The 9,634-nt window shown below is 38.6% G+C and overlaps 1 non-coding gene across 1 annotated transcript; it reads left to right on the top strand.

The window, feature by feature from the left end:
- The first annotated feature begins 4,578 nt into the window (after positions 1–4,578).
- LOC127116169 (small nucleolar RNA R71) lies at positions 4,579–4,685 on the top strand. Its single transcript, XR_007801147.1, has one exon. It is a non-coding gene; the product is annotated as a small nucleolar RNA R71 (small nucleolar RNA).
- The last annotated feature ends 4,949 nt before the right edge of the window (positions 4,686–9,634 follow it).

Below are 9,634 nucleotides of genomic sequence, written 5' to 3'. Positions count from 1 at the left end.
TCAAATCAATTCTATCCATCAAATCACTGATTAAATCTACAGTTGACCAAGTTTGACTTTTCTAGGGTTTTGGATGATTGAACCACTTCTGATGAATTCCAAACCCTAATTCCTTGAGAACTTGACTTCAAATGATGTCTCAAGTTGTATGAGCTCTTGATTATTGATCATGGTGCCCAAATTCTGCAAGAATGGCCACCATCCATTGCTTTGACTGACTGTTGACTGTCTTTGACCTAATTGCTGATGATTGCTTCAACTGCAAGCAACAAGGTTAGACTGACAATATTTTTGTACTTTTTGGTTAGTAAACATATGAAAGGCAATAATATACAAATGCAAAACATGCTTGGTGATCAAGAATCAACTCACAAGGCAACCTACCCACTAGGAGGGAAACTAGGGCATGCAGTGATCCTTGAGGCCATGATATGATATGATATGGGCCATGAGGGATCTTAGGGCCAAAATTGGGGTCTTACATGATCTCCCGTTGTCTCCTCTTTTTCAAATGAAGTTCTGGAATTTATAGCTGATTTTTTGTGTCTTGGTGGGCTCAGACTGAAGGCAATTCAGGCCCAAAATTCTTGTATATCCACAAGCTTCGCTAGGAGAGTGAGCTAGCGAAGGGTTCGCTAGGCGAACACTCAGCGAGTGTTCCAGCGAATGCTCCCAGACTTGGATAAAAGCATAGCTAGTACTTACTCGCTAGGCGAGCAGCTAGCGAGTAGGTAGCGAGCATTCCAGTAGCAAAATCAACAAGGTTCGCTGGAGCGAGGGAGAAAGCGTGGGCTTCGCCTAGCGAAGGTTTTACTCGCCTAGCGAGCATGACAGTTCAGGTCATCTTCTGGATTTGGTAGCCTGTGCGTTGGATCTTTGTTCCTTTGAAAAATGAATAGACCTCTGTTGAAAGTATAAAAATTAACAGGCGAATTTTGGGGTATGACAACTATGATGAAACCTTTTCACCAGTTGCAATGCTTAAATCTGTTCGAATTTTACTTGCTATCGCTGCATATCATGATTATGAAATATGGAAGATGGATGTCAAAACTGCTTCCCTTAATGGGAATCTTCTTGAGGATGTGTACATGACACAACCTGAAGGATTTGACATACCAGAAGAAGCCCAAAAGATATGTAAGTTACGAAGGTCAATCTATGGATTGAAGCAAGCTTCCAGAAGCTGGAATCTTTGTTTTGATGAAACAGTAAAACAATATGGATTCATCAAGAACGAAGATAAGCCTTGTGTCTACAAGAAGGTTAGTGGGAGCATGATCGTTTTCATGGTATTATATGTAGATGACATATTACTCATTGGAAACGATATCCCTACCCTGCAACAAGTAAAGTCTTGGTTGGGGAAATGCTTTTCTATGAAGGACCTAGGTGAAGCAGCCTATATATTAAGAATCAGAATCTATAGAGATAGATCACAAAAAGTGCTTGGCCTAAGTCAGAGTACGTACATAGACAAAGTGCTGAGACACTTTAATATGCATGATTCCAAGAAAGGATTCATACCTATGCAACATGGCATGTGTCTATCAAAAACACCATCCCCTTCAACTGAGGAAGAAAGGGATCGCATGAATAAGATTCCATATGCATATGCAATAGTATCTATCATGTATGTCATGTTATGTACTCGACCAGATGTCTCGTATGCTTTAAGTGCAACGAGTAGGTACCAATCTAATCCTGGTGATGCCCGTTGGGTAGCTGTCAAGAATATCCTTAAGTACTTGAGAAGGACTAAGGACTCATTCTTGATATATGGAGGTCAGAAAGAGTTGGTTGTATTTGGATACACCGATGCTAGCTTCCAGACAAATAAGGATGACTTTAGATCGCAATCTGGTTACGTGTTTTGTTTAAACGGTGGCGCTGTGAGCTGGAAAAGTTCAAAGCAAGATACAATTGCTGATTCTACAACCGAGGCCGAGTATATTGCTGCCTCAAGTGCAGCAAAGGAAGTTGTTTGGATCAAAAATTTCATTAGTGAACTTGACATAGTTCCTAGCATTGTGGATCCCATTGGTCTCTATTGTGATAACAATGGTGCTATCGCACAAGCTAAGGAGCCTATATCTCACCAACGATCCAAACACATACTTAGGCGTTATCACCTCATTCGAGAGATAATAGATAGAGGAGATGTGAAAATATGTAGAGTACCTACACTCGATAATATTGTTGACCCACTGATAAAGCCTCTTGCGCAGCAGAAGCATGATGACCATACTAGATCTATGGGCATTAGGGATATGCCTGATTGGCTCTAGTGCTAGTGGGAGATTGTTGGTGTAAGCCCTAGAGGCCAATACTTTTGGTACTTGTATCGAATTATTTATTAATAATAAAAGGCATTTTTCTTTATTATGTGTGTTTAATAAAGTCCCTGGAATAGATAGTCCGTTTAATGTATCAAGTATGACTTAATCATGAGATCACATTAAACATAAGGACACTATTCTTAAAGTATCCGTAGTCAAGCTTTATTGTAAAGTGGGATAATATTAAAGCATGAAGACTATTATGTTTGTAGACTGATGATCACGTCTCATGGATCATGGATAAAGAGTTATCAAGTCTTAAACATAGGTATGAATATTAAGAGTAATATTCATATTGGATTGACCCGCTATGAGAATACTATATAGAATGTTATGCAAAGTGTCATAAGTTATTCTCATGGTGATAATGGTGTATACCACTCTTCGACCTGAAACCACTATGGACCCTAGATGTAGAGTCGAGTGCTTTATTGCTGATCCAACATTGTCCGTAACTGGATAACCATAAAGACAATTGATGGGTACTCCACGAAGCATGCTAAGGGACATGAGTGACCTAGATGGAATTTGCCCATCCTGCGTAACAGGATAAATGTCTATGGGCCCAATATTGAACTGGACAAGGATGACACGGTCTATGCCTTGTGTTCAATATAGACATAAGGGTAAAAGGGTAATTATACACATAATTATTATCACAGAAGGATTTGTCAGATCACATGACATTTTCGTGTCTTGGGTAGCAGTGATGTGTTGCTAGATACGGCTCACTGTTTATTATGTTAAATGCGTGATTTAATATAATTGCCAACGTCACAAAAACCTACAGGGTCACACACAAAGGACGGATTGATGAGAAATAGAGTAACTAAGGAACACCGTAAGGTACGGTGCACTTAAGTGGAATACGAAATATGGTAAGGTACCACACGCTTAAGTGATTTTGGGCATATTATAAGATATGGGCCAAAATACACTTAAGTGGGCTTTTTAGCTTGAAGCCCACACAAATGGTTCTATAAATAGAACCCTTGGGTAGAAGCATTGTCACTCTTGCATTCTGTTTCTCTCTCTCTCTCTCAATCAAAGCCTTCATTCATAGCATCTAGCACTGAGATTGAAGGAATCCGTTCGTGTGGACTGAGTAGAGACGTTGTCATCGTTCAACGTTCGTGATCGCCACAAGAGGTAAAGATTCTATCACTGATCATGCCCATTTGTAAGGATCACTAAATGGAGAAATTTTTAAATTCCGCTGCGCCTTGGATGGCAATTCTCCTTCATTATCAATATTTCCCCTTTCCTTTTTAGGAATAAATAAAGTTCGGTGGCGACTCTGTTCAGTCCATCATTGCGAGCGTGCGATTGCACTTCGCTAGGTCGTGTTCTCATTTTCCGAGGTACGACAGATAGGTTTTGAATTCTAGGGTCGGTCGGTCCGTCTAGTTCTGTCCCACTTCATAGTATAATAGCATTTGCATGACCTTTCGGGTTTGGTTGCGGCTGTCTAGGAAATGTGCCTGCAGGAGCAGCAGTAGGTGCTTGTTTTTTAGCCACTTACGAAATTTGTGTTTCCAACATTTTGTTATGGGTGGCTAACGCGTCTACCTTGTTTGCTAACTGCTTGATTTACTCACTAGTGTGTATGTTTTGATTTAGGAAATCCTTATTTGTTTGGGCTTGGGCAACTATGAAGTTTTCCATCATTATTTCTAGGTTTGATTTCCTAGGAGCATTTTGAGTATTTGTGGCAGCTTTATGATATCCTGGTGGTACAACAGGTGCTTGGTTAGGTGCATACAATGCATTATTGTTTTTGTACAAAAAGTTAGGATGGTTCTTCCAACTTGGGTTATAGGTGTTTGAGTAAGGGTTTCCTTGAGCATAGTTCACCTGGTTTGTGGAGGTTCCTGTAAAGAGTTGACATTCTGGGGCAGCATGCCCTGGAACTCCGTATATCTAACAGTTTGGTGCTACGCCAGCCACGGTGGCTGCGGGTCTTATGGTCAAGTTGTCTATCTTTTGAGTAAGAGCATCTACCTTGGCGTTGACATGGTCAAGACTGCTTAATTCGTACATGCCGCCTTTCGTTGGAGGTTTCTCTATGGAGGTTCTTTCGCTTCCCCACTGGTAATAATTATGGGCCATACTTTCGATAAGTTGATAGACCTTATTGTAGGGTTTATCCATCAGTGCGCCATCTGCGGCAACGTCTATTATCAATCTTGTGTTGTACAAGAGACTGTTGTAAAAGGTATGGATGATCAACCATTCTTCTAGACCATGATGTGGACAAAGCCTCATCATGTCTTTGTATCTCTTCTAAGCTTCAAAAAGTGATTCATTATCTTTTTGTTTAAACCCGTTTATTTGGGCTCTTAGCATAGCCGTCTTACTAGGTGGGAAATATCGGGCTAAGAAAACTTTCTTCAACTTGTTCCACGTAGTGACAGAGTTGGATGGTAGAGACTGGAGCCAAGCTCTAGCTTTATCTCTTAATGAGAATGGGAAAAGACGTAGTCTTATAGCTTCTGGGCTAACACCATTTGCTTTCACTGTGTCTGCGTATTGCAAAAACACTGACAAATGTAGGTTCGGGTCCTCCGTGGGACTACCTGAAAATTGGTTTTGTTGTACGCCTGACAACAACAAAGGTTTTAGCTCAAAATTATTGGCCTCGATGGCAGGGGCAACTATGCTGTTATATGGTTGGTTCATTATGCAAAGGGATTACATAGTACTTAAGAGGACGATTTTGCACTCCTTCGGCCATCTCTGGTTGAATAACTGGTTTAGGAATAGGGATATTAAGATCGAGAAGATTTAGCTTGATACGATGTTCTCGTATCAAATCTCCTATCGGCGTTCTAATCTAGGATAATGCTCAGGTTCGTCGAACGGTGGCTTTAACTTCTCGCCTTGAGAGCGAGTACTTGGCATACACTCGACAAATGTATAAAGGGAAAAATAATTGTTTGTGAAATTTTGGTATCAGATATGAGATGTCGAAGATAATGTCACGACACTAATATCTGAGTAAAACAAGCAGGATAAAGATAAAGAATGGTAATGCAAAGGACACAAGCAATTGTTAACCCAGTTCAGTGCAACTCACCTACGTTTGGGGGCTACCAAGCCAGGAAAGAAATCCACTAAATAGAATCAGTTCAAAGACTCTCAGTACACTTCAACAAGTTACAATCTTTCTCACCTAATCTCTACCCATGCAATTTCTACCTAAGCACTCTTAGATATGAGAACCCACTCACTCCCCCTCAACCACACCTGTGATTTTAAACAACAATTCCTTGAGAAAAGAAGACACATTTCAATAACACACACTTGATTTTACTTAGCAATTTCAATCAAGTAGACACACACTTGATCTTGCTTAACATCTTTGATCAAGTAGACACACACTTGATCTTGCTTAACAGCTTTGATCAAGTAGACACACACTTGATCTTGCTTAACAGCTTTGATCAAGTAGACACACACTTGATCTTGCTTAACAGCTTTGATCAAGTAGACACACACTCTTGCTTACAAGCTTAGAGTGACGAATTACAACTCATAAATCGGACCAATTCAATCATCTATGGATGAATTGAATGGCTTACAAGTCTCACGACCAACAAACCCTTATTCTCTCTCAATAATGCTCAGTATTGGTTGTATATCAAATCAGGTTTTCCAAGTCCCTTTTTATAGAAGCTTTCAGCTGGGCTTGGACATCTTGAAAACCCTAAAACTATTTTCCAATTAAATCTTCTCATGACAGTTGATTAGATCTCTTTGAAAAATAAGTAAATCGGGTTGAAATTAATGATTGAATGCGCCTGCAAATCAGATCTTCAATCATACATAGATTTCCATTAAATGCGCAATCAAATAAAACATAACATTCATCCTGAATGTTCTGTGTACAGGATGTCATGACATCGGGTCTGACATCCTGGAACAATCCTGCATAATTCCATTTATAATTTCCAGCAGGTACATAATATCAGATGTCATGACATCGTGTATGACATCCTGAAACAATCCTGCATAATTATGTTTTTAAACTCCAGCAAGTACATAGATATCTTATGTTAAGACATCACATGCAACATCTTGTGAACACTCTTTGTTTTACCAAAATTGCTGCCAACACTTAGAACCAACAGTTTGCCTTAGTCTATACTGGGCAGCATTGGAGTTACGATATCGACTAAATTAGCCCCTAGCAACGGCACCAAAAACTTGATCACGACTTAGTAAGTCTATGGGAATCGTGACTGCAAGTGCACAGTCCTATCACGTAGCTTTAAAGATTATCAAACCCATAAGGACTAATAATTGAACGTATCATTATCTAATGTTACTATGTAAATCTAAGGTTGTTGATCATTCTAAGATTTGAGGGATGAAGAGAAATAACTATAACGTAAATAGAATATTAATAAGGATATGTGATGAAGGGATATCGGTATGTAACGCATCAAACTTCGGGGATTCGATAGATATTTGGTGTAATCTTATTGGTCAAAATATTCTTTAGTAGAAATTATTTATAGAAAGGACTTAGTCTCACACTCTCGTTTTTATTGACTCTGACCATACTCCTAAACTAGAATGCTTGGCTCCCGCAGTCTCATTTTGAATTTAAAAGTAATTTTTGAATATGAATAAAGTCTAATTAATCCTAAAGCGCTCTTGCTGTATTTAGGATTAATGCCTAGTTTCAGCTATCTGGTTAAAATCTCAAACTCTCGTTCTTGTTGACCGTAACCTTAGTTTGTTTGAATAAAATAAGAAACTAAAATCGGAAAAATAAGTTTTATAAAAAATCAACACCGATCATCTACGAATCCCGTCGTTTTGACGATCTTTACATACTGATACCTAAGGGTTTAACCGGACATGGATCCGGTAACAGACATGGTATTCGAAAAATCAAACATGCAATAAGACATAAATAAATAAAATAGCAATCAAAATAAAACCTGGATTATGAATTGAGAACTTGAATTGAATCTTGATTCTTCAAATAAAATAAAGTCGGCAGACTTTGGCAATGAGTAACCGTTACAATTGAATTCAAATGTGTAAAATAATAAATTGCAATAGTCCCCGATGTGGAGAAACGATCACTTTTACAAAGTAGGAAAAACTGCCTAGGAAACTAAAAGAAAATACTATATGACTGAAAATTAATCGTCGATTGAAAGATGGAAGAAGAGGGAGTGGTTGGGAAAAAACTAATCTCCTTTATATATTTTCCACTCCCCTAAATTGTAGCCAAAGGTGAGTGGATTCATGGCTAAAATCATGGAGAAATAGTAGGGAAGACTAGATTGTGGCGGTTGCCACAACCCTAGTCTTTGACTCCTTGGCGAGCGCCACAATTTTAAGGTTGAGCGCCACAAACTTTTCATGCTTGGTGGCGGGCGCCACCACCCTCTTTGGTTCATGTGGCGGGCGCCACATGCCCATTTAGTATGGTGGCCCATTATCTCTATTTTTCTCCATTTTCTTCTCTTTTCCTTTCTTTTTTTGTTATTTTCCACTTTGCTTGCTAGTAAACCTTTTATTCGATAAATACCTGCAATAAACATAAAATGTTGCGTAATAATAAGTGTTAATCAAGTAAAAAGCAATTCATATGAAACCAACAATACGATACGTTTTCGCGTTATCAAGATCCTTGCCACCTTATTAGGATATCTTATTGGACCTTTATAAGGGATCCTTGCAACCTTATTAGGTTATCTCGATGGACCGTTATAAGGATCCTTGTCGCCTTATCAAGCTATCTTGTTGGACCTTTATAAGGTATCCTTTCCGCCTTATCAATATATCTTCATAAATCCTCACATGGGATCCTTGCCGCCTTATCAAGCTCTCTCTCTCTAGACCTCTAAAAGGAATCCTAGGCACCTTATTAGGCTATCATCATGACAAGGAATTGAAGGTGCCATATATATTAAGACTAAAAGGAAAACAAAAGTGGAGCAAAGATAACAAACATATGATAAATACATCGTCTGAAGTATAAAATTTTCATTAAAGGACCCCAAAGAGCGATATTACACCAACCTTCTAAGAGGCAACAATACATAAACAACAAAAGAAACTTAAAGGTTGAATATAAGGGCCTCATCCTCCACTAGCCCATCTACATTGACATTCTCCTCAATTGGAACATCTTTTTTTTATGAAGGGGGAGTCGTCTCCCCATCAGGATTGCCCTATCCGTCTACCTCGTTCACCACATGGGCATCCTTGACAAATTTGAACAAGTCTAGCTCTCTCAGATCCAGATTTGGGTAAAGGTGAGCCACCTGAGCTTTAGCCTTTTCAAAGGCCATATCCTTAACATCGACTATCTCATTCTGAGCATTGACCAATTCTCTTCCAACTTATGCTTAAAAAGAGTCTCTACATTGGTAAACTCCTTAAGTATGGGTAGTTTTGCTTTTACTTAGGGGAGATTTTCCCCAAGCTTCATGGCAGTTTCATCCTTGGTATTCTGCGTTTCTTTCAACCTTTCATGTGAATGATGGATGGATTGATGATAAAGTTGAATTTGAAAAGGAAGAACCAAAGAAGAAGGTTTTACTCTAAAAATGAAGAAAACGTGAAGAGAAAAGCGCTTAAGATTCAGTTATTTATAAAGATAAAGTGCAAAAGCCTCATAGGATATTAGTTTTCGACAATAAAGGTGAGAAAAACAGAAGAAGGGGGTTGAATTGCGTTGGCCTTTTCACATTTTTTTCTGCTACTGCTTCTGATTGATCTTAATCAAAGTCTGTTGTTCAGAGTTTGACTTCAGAATCACTCAGAGTCTGAACTCTTAAAAGTCTTTATCAAATTCTACAACAGAATCTGATTCAGAGGAAAATAATATATAGCAACATAATAATGTTCAGAAACAAGTAAAGTAAAAGCATAAGAACATAAACAATTTATCATAGTTCATCTCACAACTTGAGAGTAGTCCAATCCCCTTGCTCTTCAAGGGATTTCCACTATAACATAATCTGATTACAAATGCTCAAGCCTACCAACAAGTTACTTTCTTTCCTTACACACACAAGTATAAGACTTCCTTCCTCATACCCCCAAGTCTAAGACTTCCTTGCTCAAGCCACAAACTTAAGATTTCCTTGCTCTAGCACACAAGCCAAAAACTTCCTTTCTCAAACACACAAGTCTGAGACTTCCTTGCTTAAACACACAAGCTTAAAACTTAAAATTCTCAAGCACTAAAGCAAAAGACTTCTGACTCTAAACAAACGATTAAGAGTTTAGGATAACAACTACACTTGATATACAATCAGTGGTGTAAA

This window comes from Lathyrus oleraceus, chromosome 1, assembly GCF_024323335.1.
Source record: "Lathyrus oleraceus cultivar Zhongwan6 chromosome 1, CAAS_Psat_ZW6_1.0, whole genome shotgun sequence".
In the NCBI taxonomy this organism is placed as follows: Eukaryota; Viridiplantae; Streptophyta; class Magnoliopsida; order Fabales; family Fabaceae; genus Lathyrus; species Lathyrus oleraceus.
The sequence above is the reverse complement of the archived record's forward strand: the minus strand, read 5'-3'. Positions and strand labels throughout refer to the sequence as shown.